The sequence below is a fragment of the Mustela putorius genome, unplaced genomic scaffold (assembly GCF_011764305.1).
Source record: "Mustela putorius furo isolate JIRA1106 unplaced genomic scaffold, ASM1176430v1.1 tig00003845_pilon_pilon_pilon, whole genome shotgun sequence".
Classification (NCBI taxonomy): domain Eukaryota; kingdom Metazoa; phylum Chordata; class Mammalia; order Carnivora; family Mustelidae; genus Mustela; species Mustela putorius.
This window is the reverse complement of record NW_025421998.1, coordinates 89,160,672-89,177,216: the sequence shown is the minus strand read 5'-3', so window position 1 is coordinate 89,177,216 and position 16,545 is coordinate 89,160,672. Positions and strand designations below refer to the sequence as shown.

The window sequence follows — 16,545 nt, the reverse complement described above, 5'->3', positions numbered from 1 at the left end:
TCATTTTACATCTTCTTCAGGCAAAATTCTTGACAGTGTCTATCATTTGTGCAGAATTATTGCATTGTATAGGAAATGTTGAGTCACTCTTTCTGGGTTTGAAAGTTTGCTGCCTCCTGCTCCCTGGTAATACTTCAAATGAGCCTCTTGGTGGCTACCCCTTTGCATTGGTTTGCAGACTGCCCTGGACCCTGGGAACACCCTCCTTGAAAAAAAAGGAATTTAAGGGATGTTGGTTATTGAAGGGCTCTTATTGACTAATTAGGGTTCCCCCTCCCCCGATACAGTTGAGGGGTAAAATATTGTAAAAGGGGAAGTGGGAGTTATCTGAAGCATTGTATGTTGGGGACACAAATAATTGTGGTTTTCTAGTCACAGGAATCATTAAAGTCTTATATCCTCTGAATGAGGAGGATTCAGAATTTTCATCTCAAGAAACAAATTATTTTTGTGTAGACCTGTATTATGTCAATGTTTAAATAAATTTATAGTCTAAGGTATTGAGTCTCATTCTGATATGGTGATCTTCACATTTTGGGTTATATTTGGTTATGGCCTGTCAGAAAATGGTATGGTTAATAAAAACAGTAATTTGGGGTTGTACTCTATCCTGAATGTTCCTTAAGTTTCATGTGTTAGGAACTTGTAATTTTTTTTAAATTTGGTAAGTTTAATTTTTATAAAATGAATTCAGTTAAATATATAGTTATAATTAATTTAGGTATGTTGATTTTCTTTTTTAAAAAACTTAGTCCAAAGTTAAATTTGTTTAAAGTGATATTCTAAATGTCTGGTTGTTACTTGTTACAGTCCAGCATTTAGCACTAAAGTAATATAAGGGCCATTTTTCAAATACAGCTTATAATAACTACATACATTGTCCTCAGGTCTGTTTCTTCAACTGCCTATTCTTGTGTTTAAATTCTTGAAGTCCTTAAGTTTATTCACTTTGGTGGTAAAGATTATTTATAAGGCTATTAAAATTTATTTATGTATGCACACACTTATACACATATGCACATGTACATACGTGTGTATATAAAGATATATAAAAGAGGCCACAGAGCAAAGCATAAAATTACTATATAGTAAACTGTGTAAAATTTGTTTATATCAAAGCTAAGAATTAAAGCTAAGTCCAACAGAAATCTTTTGGGATGGGAAGCTTTGACCCTTTCCATTGATCTTTTTGTACCTACTCCTTTCTACTCCTGGATGTTTATTTTATTATGAACCATATTCTATTCCTTACTTCATTGGTTGCTAACTCAATAGTGCTTCATATAAGAATGGGGTTATTGTAGTAAAAATTTATTTCCGATGCTTTTAACATTTATATACATCACTGTTTCATTAAAAATATCATTCTAATTAAAACCATAATCTGGGTTTATAGCCCCTAGAGAATTCAGACCAGAAATTTAAAATTTAGATAATCCCTTTGAGATAATGTTCTTTATTTCCTGAATATGAAAGTAATATGTTTCTACTTAAAGAAATTTGAAAAATATATAAAAGCAAACAGAAGAAAGTAAATATTGTCTGTGATCTCAGTGCTCAAGATGTTTCCCTGAAAATTATTTGATGTGTTTCCTGCAGTGTGTATTTCTTTGTAGTCTTTTTCCTTCTTGTGAATGTATATATACACAAAATACATTGGTTTGTTATGTTTTAAAACTTAATATTCATTATTATGAATATTTTCCTTTGTCATGAAAACATAATTTTTTATGGCTGCATGGTATTTCATTATACATGACCATTTGAAATTTATTAAAACAACCTCCTGCTGGTGTATATTATTTTCATTTTGGTGCTCTTATTTATGACACTGTGATGAACATTTTTTTCATATAAACATTTTGGTTGTAGCTTTGATTCTCTTTGAAGTAGAACTGCTGAGTCAAAGATGATTATCTATTTCCTTGAATTGAATATTTTTTCTGCACATTTGCCAATTGGATAAAAACTGTCTCATTTTAATTTGTATTTGACTAATAGACTGAACTTCTTATAGATTGTGAATTCATATCTGTTTGTTATGTTTTATTGATGTATTTAAGTGTTGTATGTGCATTATACAGAACTAACTTCCCCAATTAGTTGACCAGTCTATTTGTGTTTCAAAATACTTGAATTTATAAATCAATTTTGGAAGAAATTCTGTTCTGCAATATAATACTGAGTGTTCTGAACCATTAACATGATATATCTCTCCAAGTCTTCTGTATCTCTTAGAAAAGAATTTGTTGCTGTCTTTCCCCTGCTTTATTGTATTGCATCTCCCACTACCACCTCTTCCTATCTGAGAACTCCGAGGCTAAAAATTAAAGACCAGTGTTAGAAAGTGGGGCTATCAGGCATCCTTGTCTCATTTTTTTAATAGGGTTATCTCCCTGTTTTATAAGGCTGTCTCTGGTGTTTTATTCACTTGTAAATGTGATTTTAATCGTTTATTTGAGAGAAGTATTTTTAATCACAGTATTGAGAATACCTTGTTATTGTTAATTTTTTTTTCTTTAGATTGAAGGTGAAAATTGACACTTACCAAATGTCCTTTTGGTGTTTATAACAAGTATTTAGTTTTTCTTTATTTTTTTGTGATCAGTTATTATTAGATTTACTAATATGTTATTGCCTTTGCCTTCATATAAAGTATAGTCAGAACACATAACTGTTTCGGTAGCAAGAGGGGAATGTCCTGGATACCACAGAGTAAAAGGAAGAGAAAGGGAGATTTAAATTAAAACAATGTACTCAATTAAATAACTGCCCAAAGCCAGTGTTACTAAACCTCACCTGGGATCAGAATAAATTTTAACATGGTTAGCAGTGCTTTGCATAAGTACACAATATAGGAAGGTTTCCTTGGGGAAGAAGAAGGGTTATTTTTTGTTGGTTTAATTCAGGTCCCCCAAATTTAAGGGCAGTTGATGGCCCAAGGTACAGAGAGTTCTTGTTTTGGCAAGCTCCTGTAGCTTGTTTTCTTCACATGCCAACCCCTGCAAAAGATTAAATTCAATTGATTGTCATTACTACTGAAGGTTTGCTTTGGTCTTCATTTCCACATTGTCACTGTACAGGATATAGTGGTAGGGATGAATCTGTAGATAATTTTCCTTTTTCCCATAGGGAAGACTTGTCAAGTTAGAAAGGTGAACAATATGACCCTTTCCAAAAAATAAAAAATAAAATAAACATGACCCTTTCCATGGTCCTACCCAGCAGATAAGTTTTTCTTAGTCAAGATAAGTTGAGAATTAAGCTTTCTAGGGAAGAAAGAAAAAGAATGGTTTCTTTCTGTCTCTTCTTGTCATTCACATGTAGTGAATATCAGTTTTGCAAGAATCGCAGGAAAACAAAATGTGGAACCATATGAATTGACACTAAACCTAAAATGCAGTTTCCTCTTATTTCTGATTAAGCCAGAGTACAAATATTCAGAGTATCATAGCTACTGAATCCTCACTGAACCCTGACATGGGTTCATATGTAAGTGAGGTTCCTGTAATGTGTCTTATTCCTGTTTCGCTTAAATGAACATTAAATTATAAAAGGGTATATGTCATTTGTTCTCACCACCCTTCATTATGATGCATTCCAGAGTTTATCAGTCAGATGGAGTATAGATGTGCTACTTTTCTATATTAATCAGTTACTTTGAAATGATGAATACAAATGAGAGAATGGGGAATAAGGAAGCCATGCATTAGTGATGTTTTGAAATACCTTAATTTCAGTTGAGACACTATTTGTGTCCCAGTTGAGAACTGTGAAGGGAATAGCAGCTAGATGGGCTATTGTGCCCAGGGACAGTGAGTAGGCCTACATAAGAATTTGGGGAGCAAATTATTGGGTCTATAGATCCCTCAAGGTAAGTGGTTATGACTTGATATTGTGGCTTAGGGAAGCCACAGTTGAAAGATTAGGATGTTTGTCTTCAGACTTAGGTGTGAGGAGGTGTTGGTGTCTTTTGGGTGCCTTCAGTTTCAGTTGTCCTGCGTGGTAGATATCACTGGCCAGGAAAACTGAAACTGGCAAGTCTCAGAGAGTTTAAATAATTCACCAGTAAGTACCCTACACAAATAAGTGATAGACCAGATTCTGACCAAAGTTGCTGTCACTTTTACGCCCAGGCTCATTCTTCCACTCTGCCACAGCTCAGTCTAGAGGAGGTAAAATTCTTTTAAGAGACTTTAGCCTGAATCAAAACTCTAACATGAATCAAACTTACTGACTTAACGAAGACTATGTCACAACTAATATGTAGTTTGACTTTGAAGAACTCAGGTCTGAAAGGCTTATTATCTTCAGGATAAATCAGATATACTATACATCCAAGAAATTAATGGTATTTTAAGCAAAAGCTTTCCTAAACCTCAGTTTGGTGGCTATAGAGGAAAAACTAAAGAAAGGAACATGACTATAGGAATTTGTTAGTTTTTATCACATTGAAAGAAAATGCATGTCTTTTTAAAAACATGGCTGTATCTTTATTGAAAATCAAGTATAAGCTTTGATAAACTGCAAGCATAGTCAGAGTGCCTTATTTATTCAGCGGAATGGGAGCGGTCACCGCATTAATCTTGTTCTCCTACCCTGACATCATGTAGTCTGGTATGATTTAGAAAAAGTATAGTCCAGAGACTTGTTGAAAATAGTCTTGGGTAGGGCTTGTTAAATCACAAATAGGCTTTAGCACATCTGTGAACTCTCTGAAATTTTATCAGATTGTGTGTGTGTGTGTGTGTGTGTGTGTGTGTGTACATTTTTCTGGAGAGAGGACTCATGACCTAATAATAATTATAAATTACACCAGCATGTGCTGGTACTTAGAGGTGATTTTAGCAGTGATTTTCAAACCATGGACAGGAGCCATGAGAGATGGCCTACTTTTCTTTTTTTTTTTTTTGTAAAATGGATCCCCAGAAAGGGATTTCCCCTTTTATAATAGACAAATGATTTGCAGTTTCATACTTTTTTTGTTTTAGCATGAAACTCAGGGCTACTTATTAGTAAACTAAGTAGATGCGTTAGTAAGATTTACTAAAATTGGGTATATATATTAAAATTAGTGAGCTATGAAATTTTTCTGACCGTTGTTCTCAGAGTCTTTTTTCTTATTTCTTTTAAGAAATTTTATTCCCCTTCTGTATTTGGAAATATAAAGTTACCGCACATGTGCACATACATACTAAAAAACTAGTAAGCGAGTTCTGGTGTCTTGTTCCACCTTCGTAGAATATTTTCAAAAAAGTTAGAGAGCTCCGATACTTTTTTTTCCAGAGGGTGGGGCATAATGAGTGTGGGGGATGGATAGTTAAGTGAGCAATTGTGTGTTTAAATTCTACTTAAGTATATAGTATCTTTTAAAAGATCAACCTTTATTACTGAAGTGCAAAATGAAAAAGAAGAGATGGAGACGGTTTTACTTGCTGCTTTTGAAAGCTGGCCACAGCCTACATGTTTAGGATGGTGGTTGTTGATCTTTCAACTTTAACATTAAGAATTATTGAATTTTTTAATTACTAGTAATCAAAACATTTATTTTCACTCATGTTCAGTACATCCTGGAGTTCTTGAGAAAGTTTCAGTTAAAATCATATTTGCCAAACTATAATCAGCCCAGATGATTGATGCATTTTTCCTTACCATGCTAGCAACTCATTGTGCCACATTATGTAAGAGGTGGCCATATTTTAGTAGTAAAGTAATACTTGAAATGTTCATGTATATTTGAAGCCTGTATCAAATAAACTCTGTAAAGGCACGCTACCTGTCTGTAATTTAAATTTGTCCTTTGCAGTAGCAAATGTTGATCTCAGTTGTTGAAGATGGGCGAGCGCAAATAATTAAAATGAACTCTTCTAAATGAATATGGAGTATTCAATATAGGAGCAGTGTGCGTATGTATTTGTATATACAGTAACATGACAGTGAAATTTGGAATGTCCATGGCTTGATATAAATTATACCTTATTTTTGAAATGCGACTTTAATTAGCACAATCATGAAGACTTTGTCTTTTCAATGTGATGAAAAGGAGAACTAGACCTTCTCAGTATTTTTTCTGTCCCACTCCCAGTCTGGAAAATGGACTTTTCTTTGATTCTTCTCCTATGTAACAATTTGTCTTATGTTACAAGAGACTGTTTTCAGGAATTTGGTGGCATTGCTACAAAATTCCTAGAAAGGAAGTCACATTTGAGCACTGACTTTGGGGTGACTTAGAAACTAGCATGTCTGGATGCAAACATAGGTATAGCTGCTTAAACTGCCTGCTTGCAGATAGCTGTAGAGCATGGTTTCTTTGTAAAATCTTTTGAATTTGATATTAATAATTCCTTCTACTCTACAATCTGATAACAGTACTCCACTTCACTTCCAGTAGTGTAGTAATCATCAAATACCAGATGTTGCAGTTTAGACTAAATAAATCAATATCTCGAGAGACAGATTCTGGATATGCACTGTATATTTTTATATTTCAAAAAAAAATGAACATATTTACATATTATGTCCCATAGCACTGGATTCCAATTTTAGGGTTAGTTTAAAAATATTTACTCTTGAGAAATCTATAATCTCATCATAGATTTCAGAACTATTTAGGACTAGAACCTAAAAAAAAAACTCAGCAGGACTCTGTATATGAAGATATTACATGTTTACAAATTTTTGTTTACAGACATTTATACACACAGCATTGCCTGCTGGAAATATCTTGTGTTATGAGACCCACCTACTTTTTAGAATTGTTTAGTCCCACTTGAGTCCAGTACTTTTCAGTCAGTTGTGTGGTATTTAAAGACTTTAGGTGTTCTGATTTCTCTTCCTCTCAGCATTATTACTGGGCAACGATGATTCAAAGGCTAACATGCCATTCCTTCAGTTCTTGGACCAAATGAACTCTGAGTGTGCCTGCTGCAGCTAGGACCCTGAGTGCTTGTTGCCACAGCAGAACTTGTGAAAATTCTATTGGGACAGTCAGGCCTTTCCGCAGGGCCCTACCAGTTGGCTGAGATGATGTTTAATCTATTTAATTCTGATTCAGGCTCAGAGGGCTCAGTCGGAGCAAGGAGAGACAGACCTCAAAGAACCTGTGGAGAGCCAGCAGCAGGAGACTGAATCCTGGAACCTGGAATTAAGGGCTAAATTGGAGAAGCTGGTGAAATCCATCAACTTGGAATTAAGGGCTAAAACGGAGAAGCTGGTGAAATCCATCAGCCAACTGAAAGACCACAAGGATGTCTTCTACTCCCAGTAGAATCAGTGAGAATGTCATCTTAAGACCCCCATCAGACTAGACATTCGCAGCTTCTGGAGGAAACCACGTGAATTGGACGAAAAGGAAAAAGGAGGTGCTGGATACCTTTAAAGCTACTGCTAATACTGCTAAGCCACTTACCTATCCTAATCAAGCTTAAGTCCAGCAGTGAAATGCCTGCATCGGAGCCCACTTGGACCACAGTTGCAACAGTTGCAGAAGTGTTCATGGCTGGAGGAAAGTTGTTTTTCATCTGTATCAGCTGCTAGTGGAGCTGAAGGGCCTGAGTTACCTGGTTAGCTATCAGGATGACTCTAACCAAAGAGGTGAACCTGTGGAAGGTCCTATTCACAGAGTTGCTTTAAGTGTCTGCTCACAAAGCTGTTGTGGTAGAAACCCAACCTTGCATCCCCCAAACTTTCTACCGGCCCTTCATCTGCAAGAGCGGGAGGAAGTCTACTGTCCTACAAGGCTGCTGGCGAATTTCCAGGAAGGCAGTGGGTCCCTGACTACACAAGTCCCCATGGACAGGAATCCTCCAATCCTCCCTCCTCAGTTACAGGGTCTCTAGAAGTTCAACATTCTGACTTCAAACAAGAAAACTTTGACCCATGAGAAGGGGCAAGAGCCAGGGTTTAATGCGTAATTTTGGCTACTTGACTCTGGTTGGTTCCTGAAAGGGCAGCATTAGGGGCTTCAGAGGAATTGCACATTATCAGGGTCATGGTTGGATACATCTACCAGGGCCTGAAGCAGGAGCTGAAAACAGATAGCCTTTGTGTGATTATTTTTAACATGAAGCTACTCAGTTGCTTTGGCGTTGGTTCTCTGGTTCAGTCTGCTCAGCATAAGCCCTCAGAATCAGTAGTTCTTTTCTAGCCCCCCACCCAAAGCCCTCCTGGAGCTTGCTGGGCCCTGTTCTTAGTTGGCAGTTCTTGTCCTGTGTTGGCTGAGACCTTGACCTAGAGCAGCTGAGCATGCTGAGGTACAAGCTCTTTGGGCAGAACTCTAGGATTAAGGGTACATTGTTGTCCTGGGCTGACTTCACTAAACAGGCGAACCCCCCCCCCCCGCCCTCCTCGCTGCTTTATGCAAGCTACCATTCTGGACATGGTTGCACAAAAATCTGGGCCTGGTACATGATCACCTGAGGAATCTGTGGAATGATGGCCATATCATGGGCTTTGTGAGCTGGAGTCAGAAGTACCAGCTGCTGAAGAAGATCCATTTCTGGAGCCTTTCTACTACATTTCAGTGAATCACTGGAAGGGGACATGACCTGCTCCAGGGTGGACCATCAGGACAGTGATTAGGTGATCTACTCTGTGCCTCCCAAGAGCAGGGAAGTACTGCAGTCACTCCTGCTGACTGAACTCTTCCAGCACTATCAAATGCTTACTGAGGGAGAACATACCTGAGAATATGCTGTATTTCCTCTACCCCTAAATTTCCTGGAGTGAGGCTTTTGGGTATTACCACCAGAAGAAAGTTAATCTTGAGGAACAGAGGAAATACCTGAAACATAGGCTCCTTGGGCTGTCTGTAGACAGGTGGATGAACTGCAACAGCTGCTGGAGCTTTAGCAGGAGCCAGAATTGGATTCATTAGAGCTGGAGCCCAGGATGGCTTAAGGGCCAGAGCTAGGCCTGGAGTTAGAGCTACTGCTGGAGGCAGTTGGATCTGGGGCAGCACTGGAGCTGGAGCCCATACTAGGCATGGTGGCACCAAGAGTGCCAGAGCCAATCCTGGGACCAGAACGGAAGCTGGAGCCTGTTCTGGAGCCATTCCCAAGGAACCCCACAAGACAACTACTGTTGCTCTGTGATAGGCTTCTAGTGTAACTTGAGATACAAATGAAAGTGGGGCCCCTGTGCATGTTGGTGTTTCTTGGTTATGTTAGAGGACCAGACTTGTTCAGAAGGAGGCATTTCTAAACAGAAGTCGCTAATAAACTTTGTGTTGACCTAGAAAAGAAAAGAAAAAGAAAACTTGTAGATTTTTTGTTTGCTTATTTTTAAATAAAGAAGCCCTGTGCAGTTTATCTTAGTGTACCCAATCTTCTTTCATCTGATATCATGAGGACTTGGCAGTTTTTTACCAGAGACTAGTCCATTTCATAGAGTAGGTGTCTTTGTTCCTTATTAAATGTGGTATTTATTAAAGTTTATTTTCCTTTCTTAACCTTTATGGTGTAACAGTGGGTTGGTGGATGTTGAATGTAAAACAACAGGTATTTAATACAACTATAGTTTAAGCAGATACAGAGCTTGATGAAGAAGGAAGTCCACATCCAGTACTAGGGAAGTTGTTAGTCTGACCTGTTAGTAGTAACCTTGGGAAAGTGTTACCTGTCCAGCCATTAGAGGTCCAAGGAGTTCACATTTATTGGAATTAGAATTTGTAAATATATATTTTTCCTGTTGAGATTATACATGCATTTGCAGGCATTCTCCCATCTGTATTTTCTTTTGCACTGATAAAGTTGCATTTACAATGGTAGGTTTAACTATAATTGACTTTTTACAACCCACGTAGGAAATAAAAACAATTTCTAGTTGTATCTTTATTCTTAAAGCTTTTCATTTATTATTCCTTGAGTAGTTAATTTAAAAATTGAGTGGAGCATAAGCTTACTGATACCTTGCCCAATCTAGGTTTTTTAGCAGCTGTCTTTGGTTTGATGATCCTAATCTAGAAATTTTTAAGCATCTTTGGTAAAGTTTTACCAAAATTTACTGTGTAAACCATCAAATGTTATGAATCAGTAGTTATGAAACCTCAGCATAGTGGACTAGATGATATAAATTGTTCTAATTAGTTGTAATCCAGAAACATTATCAAGGTTTATTCTGAGTGCAATATTTTCAGATATTGCCATCGACACTAGAAAGACTAACCTCACCTGTATTGAAAATTATTACTTAATGCTCTTTAATGGTGGTGGCTGAGAACCTGAACTGAGCTAGAGACACTGCAGTTCTTCTTTTGTAATGTCTTGCTTTCATCCTTTTGTTTCCATTGTTTCTGTTTCCTCTCACCTTTAAGCCTTAAGTTTGGGGAAGATGGTGGAGTAGTTAGCACCAGGAATCTGTCTCCCCACCTGGACAGAATCTGAGTTGCACCGGCAGAATCTGAGTGATACACCTGTTTTGGAATTCTGAAATCTGTTGAAGGATTGCAAATTTCATGGAAAGACTTGGGTTAATTTTGGTCAATTTCAGCTCTTAGGCCAAAGCGGCTATCTATCCTCTACCCCCAGCCATGGGTCAGGCAGCTGTGCACATGCTCCTGGAGTGGCTTGCATGTAGCTAGCAGGAGCCAGGGTGGGCAAAAACAGCCCTGTCTTTCATGTATTGAGGATCTTTGCTGTAATTGCTGATTACTGCTTCTGATCACAAGAGATGCAGACAAAGCGCAGGCAACCGTTGTTGTGGGCCCTTCCCCTTCTGGCTGAAATGATACCCTGGGGATTTAAAGGACTAGTGTCCTTACCCTCTTTTCCCCTTTCTGTTTTTCCTTTTTCTCTTTTTGGTTGCTAGATTTTAAAGACTAGGAGGTTCAAAAACAACTGCACATATGGGGAAAGATGTAGGGTTTGTGCATGGCCAGAGAAAGGATCAGAAAAGACCTTGAGAAGACTTCAAATTTATATCTAGGACTGACCTTTTGTACGGAGACAGACTGCAAAAATGTAAACAAATAACAAAAAAAGCTAATAGGAAGAAAGAATCTGATTTCTAGAGGTACTGTGTTACTAGACTCAAAGGGCCAGTGTTGAATAATAAATCACTGTTATGCATATAAAAGAAACATAAAAGTATGGCTCATTCAGAAGAAAAGAATGATCAACAGAAACTGTCCCTGAAAAAAACCCAGTAGCAGATATAGTAGACAAAGGCTTTTAAAACAACTCTTTTAAAGATTACTAAGGAACAAAAGATGTGGAGAAAGTAAGAAAAAAAAAAGTATGAACAAAAGTGAAATGTCAATAAAAAAAGCAGGAAAGCAAAAAGAAATTCTGGATCTGAAAAGTACAGTAATTTAAATGAAAAATTCACTAGAGGATTCAAAGGCAGATTTGATTAGGTAGCAAAATCTGTGAACTTCAAGAAAAGACAATGGATATATTACAATGTGTTTGAGGAACACAAAGAGAAAAGACTGAAGAAAAGCAAACAGAGCCAAAGGAACTTGTGGGACACCATCAAGCAGACCAGTACATACATTGTCAGAGTCCCAGAAGGAGAAGAGAGAAAGATGCAGAGAGAATATTTGGGGGGAAGAAAAAATGGCTGAAAACTTTACAAATTCAATGAAAGAAATGAATATAAATATGGGACAACCTTAAGGAACTCTAATTAAAATGAACTCAGACAAACATTGATACAAACTGTTACCAAACCAAAATCCAGTCAAAATTTCATAATCTAAAATAAAATCAAATAAAGACAAACCAAAATTTTATTAAAAAGCCAACGACAAGGAGAATCTTGAAAGCAACAGGAGATGTGAATCATCATGTAGACAGAATCTTCAACAAGATTATTGTATATTTCTCATGAGAAGCTTTGGAGCCCAGAAGGCAATGGCTAATATATTCAGAGTACTAAGATACAAAAACTATCAACAAAGAATTTTCTATCCAGCACAACTTTCCTTAGAGTGAGGGAGAAATTCAGACATTCCCAGATTAACAAAAACTGAGGGAGTTGGTGATCTCTAGACCTGCCCTGTAAGAAATGCTCAAGGGAGTCCTGCAAGGTGAACTGAAAGGAAACTAGTAAAGGTAAATAAATGGGCAAACATAAAAACTAGTGTGATTGTAACAATGATTTGTAAGTATACTTTTTGTTACCTACATGATTTGAGAGACCAATATATTTAAGGTTCAATATATTAGTGTAAAAGCTGAAAGGGGTTGGGATTGAGCTGTAAAGGAGTAGTTTTTGTATGTTACTGAAATCAAGTTGATATAAATTTTGAGTGTTGTTAACTTTAGGATGTTAAATATAACTCCCATGATAACAAGGAAAGTAGCTCTAAGATATACACAAAAGGAGATGAAAAAGGAATTTGAACATTTCACTAGAAAAATGTCAGCTGAAGATAAATAAAACCAGTAATGTAGGATGGGGGGAAAACTATAAGGCATGTAGAGAACAAAAGGCATAAAGGGCATAATCACTGCTTTCTTATCAGTAATTACTTTAAATATAAATGGATTCAATTCTAATCAAAAGACAGATTGGTAAAATGGATAAAAATACATGATCCAACTATACGCAGTCTACTGGAGACTCACATTAGACCCAGAGACACAAACAGGTTGAAAGTGAAAAGATGAGAAAAGATAATCCATGAAAATAGTATACAAAAGAGATCAGGGGTTCTACTATCAAACAAAATGAACTTTAAATCAAGAGAGACGAAGGCCTTTGTATATTAATACAGCAAGAAGATAAAACAATTTTAAACCTTTATGCACCTAATGACATCATCAAAATATATGAAGCAAAAACTCACAATATTGAAGGGAAAAATAGTTATACAATAATAGTTGAAGACTTCAATACCCTATTCACAATAATGGTTATAACAACCAGACAGAAGACCAGTAAGGAGATAATTTATTTTAAAATAATATTTTTTATTAACTTATTTGGCTGAGAGAGAATGAGCACACAAACTGGGGGAGAGGAAGAAGCAGACTCCCTGCTGAGCAGGGAGCCTGACATGGGGGCCTGGTCCTGGAACTCTGGGATCGTGATCTGAGCTAAAGGTGAACACTTAACCAACTGAGCCACCCAGGTTCTCTAGTAAAGAGAGAATTTAAACAATATAATAGCCTAGCTGAATCTGACAGACACACATAACACTCTCCCTAACAGCAGAATACACATTATTCTCCATTTACATAGAAATTTTCCAGGATAAGATTATATGTTAGGCCGCAAATTAAGTCTCAGTAGATTTAAAAATCTAGATACCATACTGAGTATCTTTTCTGACTGTGGTAGGATAAAGTTAGAAATCATTATCAAAAGGAGATCTGGAAAATTCAAAAAACTGTGGGAATTAACACTTTTAAACAACTAATGGGTTAAAGAAAAAAAATCTCAAGGGAAATTGGAAAATACTTAGAAATGAATGAAAATGAGAACAAAACATCAAAACTATGGGAAATAGCTAAGAGGATGCACAGGGGGAAATTTATAGCTATAAATGCTTATATTAAAAAACAAGAAAGACCCAAAGTCAACAAACTTACTTTACAATTTAAGAAAATAGAAAAAAAAATTAGAACAAACTACACCCAAAGCTTGCAGAAGGAAAGAAGTAAAGATTAAAGCAGAGGAAGATGAAATAGCGAGTAGAAAAACAGTAGAGGAAAACAATGAAACTAAAAGTTGGTTCTTTGAGAAGATCAACAAAGTTGACAAACCTTTAGTGTGTCATGTAGACTGTGGAAAACCACAGAAAAGGCTCAAATTATTAAAATCATAAATGAAAGTAGGGACATTACTTCAGATTCTACAGAAATAAAAAGAATTATAAGAGAGTACTGTGAACATTTGTATGTGAACACACTGGATAACCTTGATGAAATAGACAAATCCCTAGAAACAAAACCTACCAAAACTGTATTATGAAGAAATTTTAAAAATATGAATAGATACATAATTAGTAAGGTTATCAAATCACTAATCAAAAATTTTCCAATAAAGAAAGTGTGAATTCTGCCAAACATTTAAAGAGGAACTAATTATAGTCTTTCTCAAAGTTTTCCAAGAAATTGAGGAGGAGGGACCATTTCCTAACTCATTCTGTAAGGTCAGCATAACTCTGGTATCAATGCTGAAGACACTGTGAGAACACGACAGACCAATACCCCTTTTTTACATTGAGGCAAACATCCTTAACAAAATACTATCAAACAGAATCCGGCACTTTTAAATAATTAGAAACCATGATAAAGTAGGGGCTACATTCCTGGAATGCAAGGATGGTTTAACAAAAACTAGAGCACTTTGATGTATCCTATCAAAAGAATGTAGGATTAAAAAAAAACATGATACCCCAGTTGATGCAGAAAAAGCATTTGACAAAATTTAACATTTCATGACAAAAACAATTACTCTAGGAAGGAAACTACCTCAACATAATAAAAGCTGTTTATGAAGAACTCAGCAGTGAATATCATACTCAGTGGTGAAAGACTGAAAGCTTTTCCATGAGGAACAAGGCAGATGCCCGCTTTTACCACTTCTGTTTAACACATTATTGAATGTTCAAGCCATAGCAATTAGCCAAGAAAAAGAAAAGACATCTAAATAGAAAAAGGATAATATTATCTTTTTTTATAGAAAATATGGTATTAATATCTAGAAGGTCCTAGGGATTCCACTCACACAAAAAACAAATGGTTAGAACTAATGAATTCAGTACAGAATACAGAGTCAACACAGAAATCATTTGTATTCTAAATGTGAACAATGAGTAGTTGAAGTTACAAAAACAATTTTATTCATAATAGTGTCAAGAAAAATAAAGTATGTAGGAATTTGTAAGCAAGGAAGTTAAAGACTTATACAAAGAAAATACAGACCATTGCTGAAAGATACATAATTAAGTGAAAACTCATCCTACATTCATGGATTGGAAGACAATATTATTAAAGTAGTGCTTTTGCCCAAAGCTGTCTACACATTCAGTGCATCCCATATCAAAATCCCAGTAATTTTTTCTTAAAGCTTATTTTAAAGAGAGAGAATAAGCAGAAGGGAAGAGGAGAGAATCTCAAGCAGACTCTGTACTGAGCACAGAGCCTAACACAGGGCTTGGTCTTACCACCTTCAGGTCATGATCTGAGCTGAAACCAAGAGTTGGCTGCTTACCCAACAATGCTACCCAGCTGCCCCAGTGATGGTTTTTGTTTGTTTGTGGGGTTTTTTTGCAGATTGAAAAACCCATCCTAAAATTCATATTGAATCTCAAAGGGCCCCAAATAGCCAAAATAGTCTTGAAATAATAGAACTAGAGGGCCCGCAGTTCCTAATTTCAAAACATAACTGCAAATCTGCAGTAACATAAACAACATGGGATTGGCATGAAGACAGATACATAGCCCAGTAGGACAGAAAAGAGAACCCTGAAATTAACCATCACATGTAGGGTCAAATTATTTTTAACAAGGGTACCAAGACCCTTTCCTCTCCGAGGGAAAGATAAGGCTTTTCAACAAATGGTGCTGGGAAAACTGGGTATCTACATGCAAAAGAATGAAGTTGGACCCTTACCTAACACTATATTCAAAAATTCAAAATGGATCAATGACCTAAATGTAAGATCTAAAATAATTATTGACTATAAATTAAGTTAGAAGCCTAGGCAAGCTCAAGAAGAAAAGTTTATTCAGGAATAGCAGAGGAACTACAATTTGGAACAGGCAAACTGTCTCATGCCGTAGGGGAATTCACTGAAGGTTTTTGGTAGGTTGTATTTATGAGCAGGGAATGGAGTCACAAACAGGAAAATCAAAACCAGGAAACTAGCCTTGAAAAATTTCCTGAGCAAACAAAATCCTCTCAGTCACACAAACGAAGCTCAAGTCATCCCATTATGTGAGATCAACCCAATTTGAGCTATGTTCCATTAATACCTCTGGCAAAACGTCCCAAGGTCAATATAAGACAACTCTTATTATCCTCCCACCCAAGAAAATTTCACTCTCCACTTCCCTGTAAATCAGACATTTTGGAGGACTCAGTCTCTTAGTCCTTAGATTTACCATCCTGGGGGCACATATGTGAGATTCTCCATCTTATATTCTCCAGGTCTGTATTAGATTGAAATTCTTACACACAACAAAACCCTTAAAAGAAAACATATGACTAAAGCTTGACAACATTGGATTTGGCAGTGATTTCTTGGCTAGGACACCAAAGGCACAGGTAACCAAAAAAATAGACAAATTGGACTTAATGAAAATTTTAAAATTTTGTGACTCAAAAGAGATTGTCCGTAGTAAAAAGGCAACTCACAGAATGGGAGCAAATACTTGCAAATCATATATCTGAGAAAGGGCTAATATATAGAGATATATATATTATCTCTATATAATATATAGAGAACTCCTAAAATTCAAAAAGAGTAACAAAAATACCCTAATTCAAAAATAAGTGGGGGCGCCTGGGTGGCTCAGTGAATTAAGCCGCTGCCTTCGGCTCAGGTCATGATCTCAGGGTCCTGGGATCGAGTTCCACATTGGGCTCTCTACT

General features: G+C 36.4%; 1 protein-coding gene across 6 annotated transcripts in view; it reads left to right on the top strand.

Moving 5' to 3' along the window:
* The window catches only part of CNOT4 (CCR4-NOT transcription complex subunit 4), a 140,120-nt gene that overhangs the window by 83,015 nt on the left and 40,560 nt on the right, over positions 1-16,545 (top strand). The gene's annotated exons all lie outside the window — the stretch shown is intronic.